The 22,002-nt window shown below is 48.7% G+C and overlaps 1 pseudogene; it reads right to left on the bottom strand.

The window, feature by feature from the left end:
* Positions 1 to 294: 294 nt before the first annotated feature.
* Positions 295 to 22,002, bottom strand: part of LOC143389850 (paired box protein Pax-2-like) — a 78,374-nt pseudogene continuing 56,666 nt past the window's right edge.

The raw sequence follows: 22,002 nt of genomic DNA, 5'->3' as shown, positions 1-22,002 counted from the left end.
GGGCCAGAACCTGCTGGATGGCAGGCCGGCTCTGAGACCGCTGGGCGAAACCCAAGCGAGCTGGGCCCGACCCACCTCAAGGCGCTGCACAGTCCAGGCAGGCGGGGAGGGGCGGCGGGCAGGGTTGGGGGCGGCGGACCCGGGCCTGAGGGTCCCGCCCACGGCTTCACTCGTCCTGTCCGGTCTTCGACGGGGTGACGTGAAGGGCTGCGGGGATCTTGGGGTGGGGTTGGAATGGTAGCCGAGAGAGAGGCATCGCGTCGCGTCGGTCCTCCCTCCCTCCAGGGTGGGTGGTCAGACCGGGACGATGTGGAGGCCGAAGCGGAGGCTGAAGCTGTCGGCCTGAAGCTTGATGTGGTCCCCGCGGTACCTAGTGGTGGTCATAGGCAGCGGCAGCAGCGGCAGGGGCGGAGCCCCGGGGGGGGGCGGCACTATAATAATAAGGGGAACCTGGAAGTTAACACAGGAGAAGAATGGGCTGGGTGAGAGGACAAAAGGAGAACAAAAAAGGAAAGAAAAGCAAAGCAAAGATTTCCCCGAGCTGGGGTCCAGCGGGATCAGGGCTGGGAGACCATGGCTGGGCTGCACGGCCTTGAGGAAAGCTGCGTTCACTGGTCGGGAGAGGTGACGCCAGGCTGAGGACCCTCCAGGGAGAGTGACGTTGGCGCATAGCCTTCTAGTGACCCGGGAGGGAGGGGGAGGAAGGGAAGATGCAGGAGGCGCTGGCGTCCTTGAGGGATCCCAGGGAGTTAGTGTTGCACTAACGAGCCTGTCCCCTTGGCAACCCAGCACCCGGAGGTTGGGTTGCCGGGAGTGGGACCCGAGTCCCGAAGCGACCCTGCGGAGCTGGCGGGCGGGCAGGCGGACGCTCAGAGCCGCCGGCCAGCTAGGTGAGGTACTCACTTAGTAAGGCAGGGTTGCTGAATCTCCAAGCCTCGTTGTAGGCGGTGTATTGGGGGTGGCTGTACGGGTTGCCGGAGAACTCGCTCCCTGCGGGAGGTCGGGGGAGTGGGGGTCAGACTCGAGCACGCTGGGGTGGACCCCCGACGAGCCCTGCAGGTGTTTTTGCCCTTCCCCCCAGTTCTGGGCCGCAGGTGTGGCAGGCAAGGCAATGGCTGGTGCAGGCCGGTCGGAGGCGGGACAATCCACTGGGTCCGAGTGGGGCTAGAGGAGGCGGGAAGTACCCATGCTCTCCAGCCCAGGCGCTTCGGGACATCCAGGAAAGGCTTGTTCTGGCCTCGGGAGAGCTCATGCGACTAACTTGGGGGTCAAGCGCTTTTCAAGTGGACACTCCGGTTCTAGGAGCCATAGTCCCAGAGGTTAGAAGAGTACAGGAGAGTGGTGAAGAAAGGCCACTGGGACATTTTTTCCCAGCAAGTCCTAAGAAAGGCATCTCAGCATGTGCCAGTGCAAGGTGGTGTGTGTGAGTGTGCGTGTGTTCCCGCGTGCGCTTGCTTCCTTTGCCTATAGAGGTTCTATACATGGGCCAAGCGGCAGGGGAAGGACACTGTAGGAGCAGGTGGGCTGCCCACTGGTCCAAGAGCAGTGAGCGTAGGTCCCCGTGGGCTGGGAGCCATCGGAAGCTTCCTCCCTCCCTCTGGGGAAGAAAGGCCAGGCCTCTGGGTTTCCCCCTCGCCCTTTCTCCTGTGTGATGACCCCAGACTGTTTACAGTGATCCCTAACCGCGGGTTAAGTAGAGGAGAAGGGGCCCCTCTCTGAGAGGGAGCTGGGGTGGGGGTGGGGGATGCAGCCACTGGAAAGCCTGTTTATTGACGAGGAGGGAAAGCATGCGTGCAGCAGGATAATGAGCTTCTGAGCTCAACTGTGACCAAGAGGAACTGAGCTATCTCCTTCCCCATCGCTAATGAAACAAGTGTAATTTCCTCATCAGCACTAGATTCTGTTTAACGACTCCCCCCTTGCCACCATGAGCTCTCTGCTGCTGGGCTCCCCTCATCCCCACCTCCCTGCAGACTCCCCACCTCCATCTCCCCACTCTTTCTTCACCCCACCTCTCTAAGACCTCCTCCAGCCTCCACCTGCTCTTTGCTAGCACCTTGCCCCCCAAATTTTCTTTTCCCCAGCAATACTTCTACTTTCCAAAATCTGGGCAGGAATACCTTCACCCACACTCCTACTCCTGTCTATTCTGTAACACTCTGCAGCAACAATCTCCCTTTGCCTTACCCCCACCCTAAACTCTGCTTACCCAGGGCTACCCCTGAAATGCTGAGGTCAATCACCCTCTTCTATCCTCTCCCTCTCCCCCTACCAGCAAGAGTTGAACTTCAGGGACAGGGCACACAAGAGAGTTGCTAGAGGCAGTGGATTACAGGCCTGGGTAAGGATTTCTCTCTTTAAGAGTTTTTTTTTGGTGTTTCTGCAGATAGGAACTTCTACTCTCTTTGGCTTCAAGCCCTGCTCCCAATCTGGGGTGAGGGGTCTGAACAGCACGACCTCCAGCTGTAGTCATGGCCCTAGCCCTAAATACAGCCTTTGCCTCCCTGATCCACAAAGCTGAACCTGATGCCTCTCCGGCAAGGGGTAGATCAGCCCTGGAACAATAAGGACCTGGGTTCTTGAACAGATGTGGTGGTATCTAGCTTGCCTCTCCAAAGCCAAAGTCATTTGTTCCTGTCCTCTGTCCCTCTTAGGGACTATATCCCTCCTTCCTCTGGTTTGGGTTGGTTCTCCTCACTGATCTTACCCTGTGGTTTGGTGTAGACCAGGGTGGCTTTGTCTGAATGACTGACATGCCCCTGGAAATGGTTCTTGGCTCCAAGTTTCCATGGAAACCAGGACAGGCTCTTCCAAGCAGTATCAGCTGGCTGGGGCACTGAGGGAAAAGCTGAGACTGAGTGCTCCTGGGGCACAGGCTCAGATGGGTGGGTGCTGAGGAGGGGCCATGACATAAAGTGGGGTGCACAAAGGGGGAATTTTTGCAAGCTTCCTCCCTGGGTTACTCATGAGGGAGGATGAGGTGCCAACTGCACCCTCTAGGGAGAGAGGGGAACAGAATAACAGTGATTTGCAGGGAGGGGATCTTGGGTCTTACCTCACCCCCAGTCTCAGACTATAGACCACTCAGCAGCTCACTCACAATTTAATTACCCTCACCTAGATTAGGCAGCTGCAGTATTGTCACCTACCAGGCACCATTCCTGCCAGGGTGGAGGTGGGGTAGCTTCCCTGGCCAGTGGGGGGCACGTGAGGGGGATAACCAGGCAGAGTGGTGCTCGCCATGTCACGACCTGGAAAAACACAAAGGGGAAGGGGTGAGGCCTGGAAGAAAGGGGCCTGCCTCTGCTTGCACCCAGGCACTCCAGGAAGAAGAACTCCTGGAGAGGAAGGACCTCTGTGCAAACATGCACCTGAATGTGCAGGTACCGGAGTGCCTTTGAATGGGTGTGTGTATGTACAAGCGGCCAGGTGTACACCTCTGTGTAGCTCTTTGTGTCTTTCTCTATGCATTTGTGTGTCTGCCTTTGCCTGTGTCTCTGTGTTCCAAACCCAGATGGAGATGGGAGGAGATGACCTGGTTTTACTCCTCCTTCTCTGCAAGATATTAAGTTGTGGTCTCTCCAGTAGCCAAATGTCTTCCATCTCCCTTCCCTAACACACCATCTTTCCTTCAGGTTTTGAGGACATCCCATCACCAACCTTACAGGGGCTGATGGACCTTCCTTGTCTTCTACAAATGGGGCTGCAGGTGCTGGATCTGACAGGTATGGAGGGCCCAGGACCAGCAAGTAAGCTATTTTGCTGTTATTGTTTATGGCAGTTAAATGAGAGAAAATTATCCCAATTTGGATCAAGAGCTTTGAGTCAATAGTGCAAGTGGATCAGATCAAGTTCCAATGAGCAAAATCTGCTTCCCTACCAACTGCTGGGCTTCTTGGACTTCTTCCCTAGAGTCCTCTATTAGCCAGGGCCTGGAGAATGGGAAGCAGGACTTTCCTTGCCAGTGTCCTGGTGTGGAGGTAAAGTGAGTCAATGTTAGGGAAACATCTCTGGTCCATAGACGGTTCCCCTGGAACACGGCTGCATGGACTGGTTTTCCTCCTCCATTGCTATGAAGGTAATGCTGCACTCACGGCAACTTAATGTGTTCCAATCATTAATGACAATATTTGCTTCTTCCCTCCCCCATACTCCCACATGCCAGACTGCTCTATGCTCTCCTGGGGTTCATTTGTCCCCTGCAGATTCTCCTTATCCTCACCATCCAGTGCCTCATGCCTCTGTCCAGACCTTGGAAGGCAAGGCATGTACTTCTCCCAGTTCACTTTCTTTCCCTCAGTTGGGCCTTGGTTGTCATCCTTCCCATGGCTATTCTAAAGCATAGTTCTGGGGCTGGGAATGTAGTTCAGTGTAGAACATCTGCCTGGCATGTGTGAGGCATCACAGGGGGAAGAAATATTAAAGCAGAGTCAAAGCATCTTTCTTTGCTACTGTCCCCTTGAAGATGACCTCACCTCCTGTGTTGCTGAGGTGTGTGTTTTCCTGCCCCTACCTTGACACAACTGAGTGATTCATTCTTCTCTAAGAACAGAGTTACAGCTCAGGATTTTTAATTTCCAGCTTCCTACTGAACATTTTCAGTAGCTGTCCCACTGTTACCTCAAATCTAACAGGAATCAAGGCTGATTCATATTATCCCCAATCAGTTCTACCAATCCTTTTATTTTTTGTAATACTAGGAATTAAACCCAAGGGTGCTCTACATCCCCAGCCCTTTTTATTTTGAGAATTGACTTGCAATTTTCCCAGGCTGGCCTTGAACTTATTCAAATCCTTTTGAAGACCAGCAACTCTGGGGTCATTGACATAGCCTTCTTCTTGCCCTCTCTACATGAAGTCAGATACCAGGTGTGGTTGATTTTCCTTAGCCAAGTTTGTTACATTTGCACATTTCCATTTCCTCTACCACTTTTAAAACTCAGCTAAGCACTTGATTTTGGTTTGCACTTGCCCAGTGGTTTTCCTTTGCTTGTATCCCTTGTCTCTATATTCTTATCCCTCCTAGCCACCCCACATGTGGCTTCTTGGCCAGCCCTCATGAAATGTTGCTTTCATCACACCACTTCCCCTGTAAAAGCCATCATTGATTCCCGTAGGCTACAATTGGAATGGAACCTCTGCAGACTGTCAGAGCCTCCCAGGAACTCTCTCCACCCAACTCTCTCAGCTCTGACTCTAAAACTACCGTTTTAGTTGGACTGTTTTCATTGTGTGCTATGAAACCTCTGTGCTTTTGCCATCCCCTTTTCTTCTTCCTCATTCACGGTTTCCCTCTTCTTCCTGCTCAAGCCTCAAAATTCCTACTATTCTACTCATCAAGGAACCATTTCTTTCCATGGTTTACCACATCATTACATTATATAAATGTGTCATCCCTGTTATTACATATCCTGGTTTGTTTCTTCAAATAGATCATATGCAACCCAAGGGCAGGACCTGTCTTCTGCTCTCTCCTACATAGTTGGGAACATGGTAAATACTCAATGAATAATTGTTTTTTAGTTCTCTGTCTTTCCATTGCATTTATAGCCAATTCCTAATAAGGTTATGATTGTTTTAAAACTGTTTCAAATATATTAATCTCCTACAAAGGGGTAAAGCTGGGCAAAATGTAATGTTTTTATCTTTTTTTCTTTAAGGACAATTTAAACAATTGTTTATGAATTCTTATAGGATGGTGAAAGATTTGTAGGGAGAGGCTCATCTGTTGTGATTCAATTTTATCATGTCATAGAATGTTTTTCCTATATCCCTACCTAATATAACTGATATCTCACATTTCTTAAAATTCAAGAACAAATAGAGAAGAACTGCCAAACAAGAGATCACTTATGACTCCCAGGGAGGTAGAAGAATCTGTGTTTGCTTTTGTTTTGGATTTTCTTTTATTCACTTTGATTGTCAATAAAAAGTATATATCTCTTGACCATCTTTCAGTGAGTAGACCTGAAGTGGACAATGACAGCAACATTCACTTTGTAAAGAGATTAATAATATGGAACTTACTGGTCACAAAAAGCCTGAAATAGAAGAGAACTAGGGAAGATGTGGAGGTTTTGAAGCTAGGTAGTCATAGGAAACAAATTCCTCCTGTCCCTATGATGTGCATGTCTACAAAGCAGCCAGAAAAAGGAGTAAGGCTTCATCTTAACAAACAGAAATTTAAATGTATCTGAGTTCTGGGTTTTCAACTGCATGGTTCTCACAACCTGTTGCAGATGAATTGCTCAAAATCTAAGGTTTTGTCAGAAAATCTCCTCCCAAGCTTCAGGAGAGAGAAGAAAAGCTGGGTGACTTGAAAGCTGTCCCCAACTAACCCAGAGGCACTTCAATTGCAAAGTTTATTCCTTTTTCTCTTTTGCAAAGTGGTACAGCCAGGGGCTGGGGGTATAGCTCAGTGGTAGAACAATTGCCTAGGATGGGTGAGGCTCTGGGTTCAATCCTCAGCACCACATACAAACAAATAAACAACAACAAATACATAAAATAAAGGTTAAATTCTTTAAAAAAAAAGTGAAAAAATTGGGCTTGGGATATAGCTCAGTTGGTAGAGTACTTGCCTTGCATGTACAAGGCCCTGGGTTCAATCTTCAGCACTGCCCCTCTCCCCAAAAGAAAAAGTGGTACAGCTAGCTTGCTGAAAGTCACATACTAAACTATTAATTATAAGGCACATTTCCAAATTCTATTTTAAAAAACTGAATTTGGGAAGCACCAGGCAGCAGTTTTTAAAATGTGAGAGAAGAGGCCCACAATGGAAAAAGCATTCCAGCTTCCTAGCGTTTGGCATACAGCTGTGCTCCATTCTGTCACACATTGTCACTACAAAGAGGTGTCTGTTCAGGACCCCTGAGCCAACAAAAGTGCAAGCCGCTGCATACAAAGCACTTTCAATGGCTTCATTAGTACACAGGTGACACCTGAAGAGCAGGAAAAAATTGACCAAACTCTTCCCAGAGCCATATATTCCTCTGGAACACCATTGTCAATAATGAAAAACACATATTGCAGGAAGTTTTCAAATTACTAAGATCATCATACCATTTGCCCAGCAGCATTCTCTGAGAAAGTCTCCTTTAGTGAGGGAATATAAGTGAGTAATGGAACCTGTGCAAGGAGGAATCCACCGAGCACCTGGTATTGCAGTACTACAATGATGCAGTACTAGAATGATGGACAGACAGGAGTGAAGACAGACTCTAAAACTGTAGATGGGCTGGGTACAGTGGTGCACACAGGTAATCCCAGAAACTTGAGATTGCCTCAAGGTAGGAGGATCATGAGATTGAGGCCAGCCTGGGTAACTTAGAGAGACCATGTCTCCAAATAAAAAATAAAAAGGGCTGGGGATATAGCTTGGTGGTAGAGTGCCCCTGGGTTCAATCTTCAGTACCACAAACAAACAAATAAACAAACAAAACCAAAACCCTCTATAAGACAGCACAGCCACCTCCTTTACACAAACAAACAAAAACTGAGAAATAGGATAAAATGGCTACACTGCAGAATGGAATGGTTATAAAATATGTGCTATCCAACAGGAGACAGGGAGCAGTAAAGTATTTGCTTTGCTCACTGACAATGCCAGTAATATGAAAACAGCACCAGGAATCACAAATGGATAAAAACTCACATGTTACTAAGAGAGAATGGGGCTTTCATGTTGCTGCTTGCTTTCTAAGCTTTTAAAGACAAGAACCTTCCAGACGATTAGTTTAACACCCTTGTTTTAAAGGTGAGAAAATGGAGGCACAGAGAGGCACAATGACTTTCCTCCAGTTACATAGCTAGTAAATGGTGGAGCCAAAGTTTGAAGCCATATCTATGCCACACTGCTTTTAATGACAACATGCAGCCAGATAATCCCCCAAAGAGCCAAAGAAAAGGAAAAGAAGTCACCTGACAGGCAAGTCTCATACCATCATGCTATCATTAAGATGAGACAGGAAAAAAAAAGGGACACAAAGAATAAATAACTGACATGAAAGGTCTGTAATAAAACTCCATGGGGTGTAGTATTAATCTCCTTTGAGAGTTTTCTGAAAAAAACAAAGAGGCTCTTCAAGAAACAGTAGTAGTTGGGAATTTTAAAGTACTCAAAACTGTTAGAAGCACTGTACTGGATGAGGATGCCTTCTCAGTTCAACTGCAGAGTCCCTGAAGATTCTAAAGCCAATTTCTACAACAATCACCACATCTGAATCAGACAGTGCGCTTTTGTCAGACATTCCTTAGCAAATGGGCCAGAGCAAATCAACTGTTTTGGAGAATCTAAGAGCAGCCTCTCTTACAAATACAGAGAAAAGCAAAGCGAGAGATTTTATTAAGAAATTGGAAATTTTTAGTTATCAGATAATTTGCTACTTTGTCAAGTATAAGATCCAAGGCCAGAGTTATATTTTTCCTTGTACCTAGGTTCCATAGCATTCACTGAGCACCTACAATATGCTAAGTTCCGTCCTTGATATTTTATATTATCTCATTTGATCCTTATATAAAACTTATGATGACCTGTTTTTAATCCCTACTTAATAGATGAGAAATTGAAACCCAGAGGAGATATGTCCAAGATTCACAGTTAGTAGACAGTAGAACCTAGACTACAAAGAAAACTGTATGTACACTTGGGAACTGATTTTGGAATGATATTCTCAAATACTGTAGACCTAGGTATTTAGTCCAGGAAAGTAACCTAGGATCATGCCAAACTAATCCTTCCTAGATGAGAACATCCCGCCATTGCTTGTTTCTTTCATGTCTAAGCTTCTTTCATTTTTTTTAACAGTGGGGGCTTTCAATTGGTGCTCATGGCCTGAAATGACCCATAGATGCATTTCAGGGGGCTATAGAAAGCTATTTATAAAATGTTATAGACATTCTACATGCATATCTTTCTAGGTAGATAGTTCAGATGTATTCCTGATTCAAAGATTAATAATCAGCATTTATAAAAAAAAATCAAGAGAACCTCTGGTGAAGCTGGTTTGCTTGCAATTGCTTGAATGATAGCAATAAACAAGATCATACAGAAAACAGCACAGTGTGGGCTGGCAATGTATCTTAGTGGTAGAGCACTTGCCTATCATATACAAGGACATGGGTTCAATCCCCAGCAAATAACAAACAGCAACAACAAGAAAACAGCAAAATGTGGAGTAGCAGGGAGGCTTATCTCAAGTCCTAGCAAATGTCAGCACTCAGAAGACAGAGGAAATAATAAAGAGAAAGCTGCCCAAGAAGCAGAAACTGCTGCTCGTGATGGCTTTGGCAACAAGACTTATTAGACACAGATTTATACAGCAAAAGTTATATCCCATGCGTTTAGAGATGCGTTTCCTCAGCATCTTTCTCTGAAAATGAGCACTTTTGCTATCCACTTGACACTGTGGAGGACCCTAAGGCCAGAAAACATAACTCTTGTTTTACTATCCTATCCTCAAGTTTTGTCTCCTTCTCATAAGGTGGCAAAAATGAAGACATTAGATTTCTTCGAGGTTGGCAATCTGTGCCTGCATCTGACACAAACATTTATAATACTTACAATAATACAGTTATTAAATTTGTAATTACTGCCTAAATATCCCCTACCTTTATATTTGCTATATCATTATGGCCCTTTATGACCAATCCAAGTTATATATAATACACTAAAGTAACAATTTGAATCTGTAAAAGGTGCTTTAAGAGGAAAGGGAAAGGGTTTTTACATATTTCATGTTTTTTATTTTTATTTCTCATTTCCAAGTCCTCCCAAGGATTGTCCCCTGGGACACAGCTGCCAGAGTGAAGATCCCTGGCCCTGGCTCTGTTTTGGTCCCACATTAAACAGGAGGCTCAAAGTTCCAGCAGAGGGGGCTGTGCCCACAGCTCAGGGTAGCTCCTCTGGCTGATCTTGAAGCCCACTGACAGTTGGACCTTTAGTCCCTGGGGTGTCCTAGATGGGGATGCTGCCTGGATCTGCATGGGCTAAGTGAGGTCTGATCCTTGACCACCAAACAGCTGGACACAACCAGTCATCCTGTTCCCAACCCTGTTTCCCTTAGCACACAGCTGTTGAGGTGACTGGTCCAGGGCCTCATGGGAGATTTTTCCTTCTAACTCAGCTGGACCAAGGATGGTGCTGTGATCTCAAGATCCTGGGATAAGACTAGGGAGCAATGGAAAGAGGACAATTTCAAAGGGCTCAAAGGGAACTTAACTATCCATCCCCTAGGCCAACTCCCTGATTTACAGAAGAGGAAACTAGGCTCAGGGAGGGAGAAGAAATCTCCAGTGCTGTCCTCCATTCACTTCCTGATGCTGCCTTCTCTGGCTCCATCAGCAAGTCACAAGTGAAGAGTAGAGCTGGGCAGGTGCTGGTACCTAGGCGATTGGGCCCAGGCTCACAGATGGGCTCAGCACATAAGAGACCCTCATGCTGGGTGGGCAGAGGTTAAGCCTGTTTGCACAGTCTCCTGATACTCCAGGTCTCCCAGTTCCTCTCTGGCTTTATTTTGTTCTCTGAGAGCACTGAATTTTCAGCTCTAATCCTTTTGAAAGCGCAGCGTTTTTCAGGCGCTCTGTGTAAGTGAAACCCTAATTCCAAGGAAAACGGCCACTTAAGCTGCTGGAGCATTAGTCTGCTCTCAGAGCCACTGCAGGATTTCCTCCCTCCCTGCCTGCCAGCCCAGCCGCCACTGGGGAGAAGAGGGGAGGATTCCAGGCTGAAGGCATGCAAAGCCCTCTCAGAAGCGACAATAGTGGCAGAGCTGCCTTCCAAAGCTCAGGGTTAAAAAAGCACTGGCTCCTTTGTCCTGAGGCTACAGCTAAGAGTGGGGGAAGAAGGGATTCTGAGAACCCTGGGGAAGGAGGAGGAGGGGTCTTCCTGTCACCTGGGGGTGGCTGGCTCTCTGGGGGTCTTGCTTAGATGGCTTTGAGGCTACCAAGACATTTCTGAGTCCTTGTTCCCAGTTTATACCTGTAACATTCATTCTGACACCACTATTGAGAATTTCTGGTAATTCAGAAAAGATTGGGTTGGTAGTGGATCTTACTTTCCTTTTCTTCTTAGAACACGTCAAATAATGGAGTAAATGGTCTTGTGCTGGAGGATCCCCGTTTTGCAGGACTCTTTGGGACACCCCAAGCATGTCTAAACAGCATCTATAGCAGCTGAGAAGTTCCTTCTCACCTAGCAAATCACAAAAGCAGTGTCCAGTGTGCTCAGACACTACCCTTTTTTAGCCTGAGTTGGCTATTATAGACACTTAAAGATTATTAATTTTTAAAAAATTTGTGGTGCTGGGCATTGTTGAATGAAAATATTTTGATCAAATTCAGACTGGTCTCTCTCCCTGACCTCTAAATGAATTAAGACTACTGTGAAGGAAAAAGCAGTCCATTTGGAGTGCTCTGCCTCTAGGGTCTCATGGATGAGGTGGCAGGAGGAAAGATGAAGGGAGGAAGTAGAAGAAAGGACCAGGATATGGTCCAAATTTGGGCTTAGAAGACCAGGGGCTGGGGATGTGGCTCAAGTGGTAGCGCGCTCGCCTGGCATGCGTGCGGCCTGGGTTCGATTCTCAGCACCACGTACAAACAAAGATGTTGTGTCCGCTGATAACTAAAAAATAAATATTAAAAAAATGCTCTCTCTCTCTCTCTCTCTCTCTCTCTCTCTCTCTCTCTCTCTCCCCTCTCTCACTCTCTCTTTAAAAAAAAAAAAAGAAGACCACAGAACTGCATCTTTACTAAAAGGCCCCCAAACTTTCATCTCTTCCTCATCCTCCCTGTGACTTTCCTCCTCTGGGTAACCCCATTATCAGCCTGCATGCTGCTCTACCCTGGGAAGGGCAGTTGGTCATTGCTGGGCTAGCTAGAAGACACAGATAGGGATGTGGGGTGGGATGGGGGCTGGAGGTAGGGGTGGTACAGTTTTCATTCTGCTCAAAGTTGACTGCTGTCCATAGTTCTAGAATGGGTTGGTGCCTCTTCTTTTCAACATCCTTTCTCTCTAGAGGTGGACTGGATAAAGGAGGAGAGAAAAGGGCCTGATCCAATAACTCCCTAGGCTGCAGGCCCAGGGCACCCGCAATATCTGTCAATGTCTCATTGCTATGGAAATGCCCCTATAATTAAATCAGAGTGAGATCTGGGGGCTGTAGGTCCTTGGGGATGTGTCTGGAGGCCTCGGGGATGTCTGGAGGAAGACAGCCTCTTCTCTTTGGGTATTCTTAGCCTAAATGAAGGACCTGGGGCCTATGGGTGCAGAGGAGAAGCCCTCTATCTTGGTTTGGCCTCTGCAGTAAGGGCTCTCTGACTTGCCACATGTCCCAAGTTGCCCTCACCCTCTCCTTTCAAGGTTGGAGAGGAACTCTGATGTGTGTGCCCTAAATTCCTCCAGCTAATCAGGGGCTTTGAGCCGACAGACAAGACTAGGAGACTCCCAGCCTCCTTCAGAAACACTTCTTGGCCTTTATTGCCCTCTCTTCCCCTGAGGGGCTGGCCAAGGGCTAAGTGTTTTATGGAGGGAAATGCAGTTGCATTGGAAGGGGGTTGTTAACTACAGGAAAGAGGCAGTTCCTGGAGGTCCTCAGGACTCCCTGAGCAGGAGGAGGAGGTTTCCCAGGGTCCACACCTCTATCTACTAAAAGGCCACTTTGCTGCTCATTGCAGATGGGGGCAAGAAGTCTGAGCTGGGGCTGCTGAGAGTTGACACCCTCTCTCTGAAGCTGAGCCTATATCCCTTTCCCTGGCCTCCAGGATACAGGGGGCCAATGGTGCTGCTCAACTTTGAACTTTGGCTCACCCGCCTCCCTACCTCTGCTTAAACTTGCCGGTTCCAGGAGTCCAGCACTTCTGCTGTTCTCCCTGCCTTGGGCATTTCCCTCCTGCACAGAATCCACAGATCCCCCTGGACCTTAGAGCTTCCATCAGAGTTGCAGTCTCTAGGCATTGAGAGAAGTTTCTCCCTAGCTCTTGAACCAAACCACCTTCCTCCTGCCATGGTGGGGGTGTAAACTGTCCCCCCCCCAAAAAAAATCACCACACACTGGGAAGAAAACACTGTCCTTGTCCCTAACTCTTCAATGTTCAGACATTTTCCCAAAGAAAAGTTAAGATTCTCTGCTGAAGACTAGCAGTCTAGGAGCTTGGATAAGACAGAAAACAGGCTCTACTCTCAGAGATGCCTGAGACTCAACTCTCTCAGTTCCTCCAAGACCCCAAAATAATGAGCTATAGGTGTGGCCTTCATTCTTGGTCCTTTTTGATCTCCATTATCACACAACTTGTTGGGCAGTGGTGAGGAAGGGACCCTGGTTCTGTAATAAAGGCAAAACTTATACCTCTTTTGATCCTTTCTAGAATATGAAACATGCTTAATTTATAGTTCCTTTTGGATAATTCTATGATCTCCAGTTCTTGGGGGTAATATTTCTCCTATGTATTGCTTTGGCTAACTTTCACTTATGATAGTTGGCATTCACATGGGATGTGTAATTTTTTATGGTGAGCTCATCTTTAATTGTAATTATTTTTTTTTCTTTGTGGGAGTTCCTTGTGCCCTGGATTGTAAAAGGTCCTGATAAAGAAGGTTGTTTTTTTGTTTGTTTGTTTGTTTGTTTTTTTTTTAGTTCTCAGGGGACACAACATCTTTGTTTGTATTTGGTGCTGAGGATCGAACCCGGGCTGCACGCATGCCAGGCGAGTGCGCTACCGCTTGAGCCACATCCCCAGCCCGATAAAGGTTTGCCAGCAGCATTTCTGCTGGGATTTCCGAGTGGGTAACTATCCTGGAAAATTTTTAATATAAGTTCTTGGCTTGGGGTTCCTGCAACACACTCATTGCATAAATGTGGATTCTGATCCAGGCTCAGGCTTGGGGTCTTTATTTCTTATGGTGACATCTCCCCCACAACCCCCTCCATCCCTTGCTTCCCTGGGCCTTTGGTCTGTACTTTCCTGGACAGAGTTGTTTCTCTTCTGTCTCTGACTTTATACAGGATAATACTCAGTTTCTAGCTTCCTGCTTCTCTTGAGCCCAAGGTCATGTTTCCCATCAAGTGTGTTACAAACCCAACTTCCCCTAATTAGGGTCTCCCTCCAGCATGATACCAGCAGTCTCCCACATACTGCTCTGGCATTGACTTTTCTGGAACCAGAAAGTGAGGTTTGGCTGTGTATTAACAGATTTTGTGTTATGTTTTACCCAGCCATGTTTGGCCAAGGTTAGCTTGCCTTGGTGGATGGCTTCTGGACATCTACCTCATTCTTCCATTACCTCTATGCCACTAAAATGAGGGAGGTGAAACCTACACTATACAAGGCTCTCCCAATGCTTGGCAGCAATACCCACTAGAGGCCAGTGAAGTCCACTCTGTGCAGCAGCTCGGGACAGGTGTGTTCCTCAGCTTCAAGAATGAGCATAGAGGGCTGGGGCTGGGGCTCAGCAGTAACTCACTTTCCTGGTGTGTGTGAGGCCCTGGGTTTGATTCTCAGCACCACATATACATAAATAAAATAAAGGTCTATCAACAACTAAAAAAAACTATTAAAAAAAAAAAGAATGAGCATGGAGCTATACAATCACTGACTTCCCTTAGCACCCTCTTGGCTCATATGGGTCCAAAGTAGGAAGCCTGGTCTCTCCTCCCAGCTGTACTTCCCCAAGCCAAAGGAGTCTAAATGCTCCAAAACATCTCCAGGAACTTTGGGAATTCTAAAACTAGTTTTCATCTTTACTCAGATCAACATTACTGCCAGGGTCTCTCTGTAGGCTCTCCATCACTACAGCCCTGGCCAGGCCCAGGTAGGGTGAGGGTAAGGTGAGAAAATCGTGTGGAAGATGGGCTCTCATTTTTACTAGTGATGGGAGATTTTAAGTTGCAGCCACAGTTATCACTGTAGAGGCCCTGACACAAAGGGTCCTGGAACTGCTGAGGGGTTAGTGGCAGTCCCCTGCAGGGTCTCTTGCAAGAGTAGGAAGGTGGTGGAAAGCAGCAGCAGGCTGCCAACTTGAGGAAGCCTGGGCCAGAGTGCCCCCGACCCATTCTCTCATCTAGCAGGTCTCTTCTTCCTTATCACTTAGGAGAGACTCGGCTCCGTTCCAGACCAGCAGCCTAGAGCAGTGGGCTGGAGAGAAGAGATGCCGCCAAGCTAAAGCAGCCCAGCGGCGGAAGGGAGAGTGGGTGATAAATTTAAATAACCAGCTTGACTTGGCAGCTTGCTGAGTTGTGATGCAGTGAAATTAAAATCTCGGCAGAACTTGCAAACACCACTCTGAAAAATCAGTCTTCGCCTTGGTTCCATGATGGAAGAGCGGGTGGGGGAGGCTATCGGACTGAGCCCTAGCCTCTGGCAGCCACCCTTGCTTGCAATGTGATTAGCTCTGTCCTGGCCCACTGGGCCCCACTCTCCCCTCCACACAATAGTGCAGGCTCCTCTCTCCTCTCAGTCCTGACCTTGTGGAACAGCTGCATCAAGTGGCTGGTGAAGTTTGAAATCAGCCTCCAGTGCCAGGAGGCAGCAGGAATATCAATAAGGTCTGCTTTTCAGGTTGAGACAATGCCTTCCTGGGCCATTTCCCTCAGGACCCATCCCCAGAGGTTTGTGGCCTCTGCTGGCTGTGCTCGGGGAGAAAGATGAGCTGAGAGCTATGATGTTGGGGATAAAGAGGGCTCCTTGAATACCTTGGCACATCCAAGCCAGGCTGTGGGCACAGGATGATCTTGCTGCTTCCTTACCTCAGCACCCACCTGCCCACAATCACCTGCCTACCAGAAAGGGCCTCCCTTTCCCTTCCACCACTGAAGTCCTTAGTACTTTCTCCTATGAAATAAGTTTTTAAAGAATCTTTGAGGGGAAATTCTACAAATACACCAAGAACCTCTCCCACACCCCAGCCCTGTTTGGAGCCTAGTTCTCACAGATGCCAATGAAATCTTTCTAGAAGAACTCACCTAAAGTCTACCTCTCCTGGGTGTCCTTGCATTATTGCTCATTGCTACCCACAGAGTCCTGCCTGAAAGCCACTCTGAGATGGCCTATCAAGTCCCTGGGCAATGCCCAGTTTCTCACCTTGACAGTACTTCCAGCAAATTCTGTTTGTCCCCATAATAAACACATCATGAATCATTCATCTTTAGTAGATTATGCAAATTAGGAGGACATAAAATCAACAAAGATCAATAGCTGCAGTCATTTAATTGCCAGCAAAAACATTTTAAGAATGAGCATAATCTGCAGCCCTTTCTCGGGTAATGGCACTATTAATCCAAACATTGGATCTTGGTCTAAGTGTGAAAAAAATCATTCCCTACCCCCAACTCCACCTCCCCTCCCCCACCCTTCCACACACTTTTTTCTTTTTGGTAATTTCCAGTTTCTGAGCGAGTTTCCCCGTCATTACCACTGGTGAACAGCTCCGAATGTTAATGGTTCTGCTTTTGTTACTCCTCGCTTGATTGAAATGTCGCATACAGATTGAGATGTTAGTGCTAACTTGCCACCTGGGAATGTCAAGCTGGGTCTGAAATGAACTTTTCTCACACTTGGATCCAGATGGATCAGCCGGAGATGTTCCCAGGCTGAGCTGGGACTGTTCCAGGGCCATGGGGGGGAGGCGGGTGGGGGCTGCTCAAGGTGGAGGCACTTTTCTGTACCAGTCCCAGTGTCCCCTGCGGCAGGAGCCCTTGCCCTGAAGATCCACATCTTTACCCTCCTAGGAAGTCCCTGCCTTTTAGACTGTTGCCTTGAGCATAGGGAAGTGTGCTGGGATTAGAGAAAAGTTTCTTGCACACTGTTTCACCAATTGCCTGGAGTGGGCCACCTTTGGGAAGTGACCACTGACCAAAAAGGTGGTCTGGCCTGCGTCAGAAGATTCAGTGGGTCAGAGAGCTCCCAAGTTGGGCTACAGAGGGCTCATGCTGAAGGCCAGTTAATATAGGCTATGTCCTGACTCAGCTGGCACAGCTAAGGTCCTCATTCCCAAAAGTCACCTCTGCAGCACTTCCAGAACTCAGCCACTGAGCCCATAGCCAAAGACTGCAACTTCTTATAGGTTGGACACAGGTGTACCAGGACACCCCTTCATTAAGGCCTGGGAAAGCTCATAACAGGAGGCTGGGTGGCTACTCCAAACCCATATCAACCTGAGCCAAGCTCAGATCAGCTCTAAGTCACAACCAGGCCCTGTCCTGGAGCAGGGCCACCCCTGCTCCCTGTCTTTGCTTGGGCTGTGATGCTGGTTGCCTGTATCCCTGCTGCCAGGTCCCTATGCCTCCTCCACTCACTCGGCAGGTAACGCCTCAGTGTCTCCCAATCCCCACTGAGATACTTCTCAATCATTCTGTCTCCCAAGGAACAAACGGCACATTGGCTTTAGTGTCTCCAGAATAATTAGGTGAATTTTAATAACGCCTCAATGTGTGTCTCTCCCACTTGGGCAGTCTCCTGGCCTGGAAACCCTTTGCAGTGCCAAGAGTCTTCTGTAGCCTACAACTCTGCAGCCTGGAACTTCATATGCTGGCCCTCCCCTTCATGATCACTCCAGCTGCCTCTGTGGCTCCTGATTCATGGGGGCTCCTGGTCTGAGAGCCCTTCCCCTGCATGTGACCCTACTTGACCTTAGTCTCAGTGATTTCTCCAGGAAGCAAGAGAAAGGTTGTGATAATTGTGCTCCTCTGTAGCTCAAGCCCAAAGCCACAGCCACCTGTTCTGCCTGGAGGGTGAGGAAAGTGGATCCCCTAGGAGCCTTGGGGACAGAGAAGTGTAGAGACTGGATACTGGGCACCCATGATATCCATTCTCAACAGCCTGGCCTATTACCCTCTGCATTTTTCTGCACAATCCTAACAAGAGGCTCAGTCTGGACACCTTGGGGGAGACAAGAGAAAAGACAGAGGGAGGACAGGAAAACAGGCAGAGAGAATGGGAAGCAAGCCCCTAGTTTCCACCTTTCCAGGCTGAAGTCCAGACCCTTTGACTACCGTGTTTTCTCCCCACATCTGCACACATCTGTTTAGGAAGCACCCTGATTTTTGAAGGCTTTCTCTCCAGGTGCCATGGCAGGAGGCCCACTTATCACACTGGGCCCCAGATGGCATGGGCTGAGTAACCCCCACCCTCCCAGAAGCCCCCTTACCAGTCACCACAGGATATGTCTGTGTGCCTGACACGTTGCTGCCCAGCTCAGGGTTGGTGGATGCAGATAGACTCGACTTGACTTCATCAAGCCCAGGGGTCAGGGCTGGGAGGGAGTACTCATTCCCCTGGGAGGAGAGAGAACAGCGACAGCTCTCTATTGATGAGCACACATAGAGAAAGGGCTCGGTGTGCAGATGGGAAGGAAGAACGGGGAGCCCTCCAAGATGGGGTGGAAGGAGATAGCCGGGTGGGAGGGGGGGTATTGGGAGGGGCAGACACTGCAGTGATGGGGAGTTCTGTGAGGGTGGAGTAGACCTGACATGGTGAGCCAGAGGTGCCACCTACCCATTGTGGGTGGTTTTCCCTGTGCCCTTTAGTCTTCTCTAGCACCACCTGCCTAAGAAACCCCAGGGGAAGTACAGCAATGGGGAATCTCCTTGCTGAGAGACATGGGGTGTTCGGATCCTCCTGGGGTGGGGACCCTGTGGGAGGAGGGGCAAACCTTGACATGACGGCAGAGGCAGCAGTTGGGGAAGGGTCTATTGGGACCTCCAGCCTGGCACTGGTGGGCTGGCTGATAGGGTATGGGTGCCCCTTTTTTAAAAACAAACAAAGGCAGCCCCACAGGCCCCTCGCTCTCTGCCTGTGCACTGGGGTATGAAATTGGGGAGGGGGAGAGTCCACATGGCTAACAGAAGGGTGGGAGGGGGCCAGTCATTGACTCTGAAAGGGTGTCCTGCCCGAAACACTCGGGTAATTGCCTTTTTATTGCAGCCACTGCCAAGCCAGATCCTGGAGCTGGGCAGACCAGGAGCCTGCACAAAGCAGGAAAAGTTGCTCTGATTAATATTACGTTAAATTAAAACTGATTTTCTGCTCTTTCGGGTCCGTTTTTTTCCCTTCCGCTTCCTGGCCCCCCCAGAGGACCCCCTCCCCTCCCAGGCTGGACGGGATTACCTCGTCATTTCCAATTCCTTCTCATATTGAGCTTCCTGTAGAAATCAGTTTTGTAATTAGCTGCAAATTAGGCCTTCTACTGGGGGTGAAGCTGCCCCCTGATTTATCACCAGAGTAATTCGCTGTGATCGGAGAGAAATTAAAATGAACTCAATTAGGCTTCGGATTTGCTTTATGGGCCCTGCTCCGAGTTTCAGGGGGAAAAATGACTGTGCTGGTGTTTAATAGTCTAATGAAAGTAAATAAAGGTTATTCATTGTAATACAGCCGGGGACTCAGGGAGGGTGCACCGAGCCGCCCGCCTCGACTGCCTCCTCCTTTGTTGGTTTATGGCTCAGGGCACCTTAAAAAGACTTTTGATTTTTGTTTTATGAAGACAAACAGCTTATGGGATGAAAGGACGGGCGGGGAGAAAGGCGAGTGGCTAGGAGCTGTTGGAGTCTTAGAGTAGAACTGTGCTGTGTGGAGACTGTGAGTCTTCGTGGATGTACATGTGTATGGGTGTACATGCACGTGTGTGTGCGTGTACATGTGCAAGCATGGCAGGCTATACTGTGTTGCAGGCGTGAGTCTGGCCTAGGCCATGTATGGGAGGGATGGTTGTGTGCTTTGTGTGTGGGTGATTGCACTAGAGGATACACTGGTATGTGGGCAGAGGTGTGTGCTAAACGTGGCTTCATGGGGCTGCTGGGGTTATGGATAAGGACTGTGGGCTCTGGGGGAAAGGGAACAAGTGGACAGTGGTGGTGGGTAAGCAACTGTAAAATGTGAAGAGTTAGAAATATGTTTCGGTGTGGTGTGTTTGGCTAATGTGTTTATGTTGCATCCCATGCTGGGTTTTGGTCTGCTCTCTGTAGGAGGTGTCAGGTGTCAGGGCAGGAATCACACTGAATGGCTGGAAACAGGAGCCAGGCACAGGTGGGCTCTCTTCCTGATCCTGGGAAAGAGGAGCTCCACAGATTTGCACAGACTTTCTGTAGGACCCTTGGAGGAGACAGGCAAAGGACATGGCAAGAGGGCATTCCTGGGTGCCTGGGCCAGGACCACAGAATGGTAGAGCTGGAAGGGACCTGATAGACCATACACTGAAGCCCTTCCCCCTACATAGATGGGGAAACTGAGGCGCAAAAAAGGGAGAAGATTTTCTGGGTAACCTTGCACCCAGAACTTATCATTTCTATTTACTGCATAACACAATGATTTTTCTTAACTATATCCCGGTGTCCTTGTGTGAGCATTTTATGCAGCACACACACGGTGCCTCCCATGAGCACATGCGGTGCTGGGTGTTCAGTGTGAGTTCTTGGGAGGCCCTGTTCTGCTCAGTTCCCTTCCACTTCTGCAAGCAGGAAGCGCCTTCCTCACCTGTTCTGATTTGATGTGCTCTGATGCCTGGAAGACGTCAGGGTAGGAAGGACGCTCAAAGACTCGATCCAAAGCCTCCAGCTGCTGCTGGGTGAAGGTGTCAGCTCGCAAGTGCTTCCGCAAACTGTCCACACCACTCTGGGAGTCTCCATTGGGGACCGAGCCCTCAGAAACATCTGAGAAACACAGGGATACTCAGGGCATTAGCATCAGGCCAGCAGAAGCCCAGGAAGAGGGGAAAAATGGGTGGGTACCTGGCTCTGGCCCTCAGGGCTCTGCATCCCTGCCAGAACCCCTTACTTCCAGCTTATAGATTGAAAGGGGCTGCCTCAGAGGTCTGGCTAAGGAAGCCAGAACCTAAAGAAGCTGGGAAGAGAAAGGGAGGCAGGAGGACTTGGTAGAGGTGGAGCAAGAGAGGGCTGTCTCCCAGGGTATGTTTTCCTGGGCCCCCACTCTGTTCCCCAGCCTGGGAGAGCGTAGGGGAGGAGCTGGCTCTCAGATCCGTGTTACTGAGCCTGTGGAGAATTGAACTCGGCTCCAAGATGAATTTCAGTTCCACTGATTCCAAGGGTTGAAAATCATCAAATCTCTCAGGCCGAGTGTAACGCGGAGACTGGGTGAAGTAATTAACTGCCCCCTGAGGGAGGAGGGGCTCTGAGAGCAAAGCTAAGGTGCTTGGTTCAGGTTGGGTTGGGCAGGGCTGGAGACCAAGCAGGAGGAAAGAGGAGACATGTGGGCTTCAGAGCAATCACGTGGGTAGACCACAGAGATTATGTGGTTGCTGCTGTGCCCTGGCCACTTTCCCCTAGAGAATTCTGGTTCTGGCCTCCTTCAGGAGCCAGCTCCTGGGTCACCTGGTACTTGCTGTGGGTTTCCACAGGGAGCTGAGATCTGTTCCATGAAAGAAGGGCTGGTGGTGTCCCACTGGTGTCTGCTCCCTAGGGGCCACAGGTCAGTCCTGTCTCTGTGTCAAACTCTACCTGGTGTTATCACCACGCTGTTATCACCATGCTGTTATCCATGCCTCCTCTGTCCCTTCCTTCCAGGTCTCTTGGAGCTTTTAAAGTGTATGTGGACCAAATGCCTCTCCCTGAACCCTGACCTAGAAACTCCCCAGTCACTCCTTGGCTTCCTTAGCCCAAGACCAGCTGATAAGCCTTGAGCCTGGAGCCAGCCCATGCTGTAGTCCCCAGGGTATTCCTCTGGGACTGTTATATATATCAGTTTATAGGTGATTATATGATATGATATAATCAATATTGCATTATGTACAGTAACACCGTACAGTATCATTTGGGAGACCATAGAAAATATTACATATTGATTAACCTCAACCTGCAGCCATCCTCCCTGGCTGGCCTTCCAGATGGAGCTTGGGGCTCTGCTTTCCTAAAGGGATCTCCTATCTTCCCTCCACACTCTACTCTGGAGAAGATGGGAAAGCGAAGAAAGTGTGTGTATGTGAGGGGCAGGGCAGGTAAGAGAGAGGGAGAGAAATATGAGAAAGCAAGACCAAGATCAAGTCGGAGGCAGGCAGAG

The sequence above is a fragment of the Callospermophilus lateralis genome, unplaced genomic scaffold, assembly GCF_048772815.1.
Source record: "Callospermophilus lateralis isolate mCalLat2 unplaced genomic scaffold, mCalLat2.hap1 Scaffold_66, whole genome shotgun sequence".
Classification (NCBI taxonomy): domain Eukaryota; kingdom Metazoa; phylum Chordata; class Mammalia; order Rodentia; family Sciuridae; genus Callospermophilus; species Callospermophilus lateralis.
Note: the sequence above shows the minus strand (reverse complement) of the source record. Positions and strands in the feature narration are given on the sequence as shown.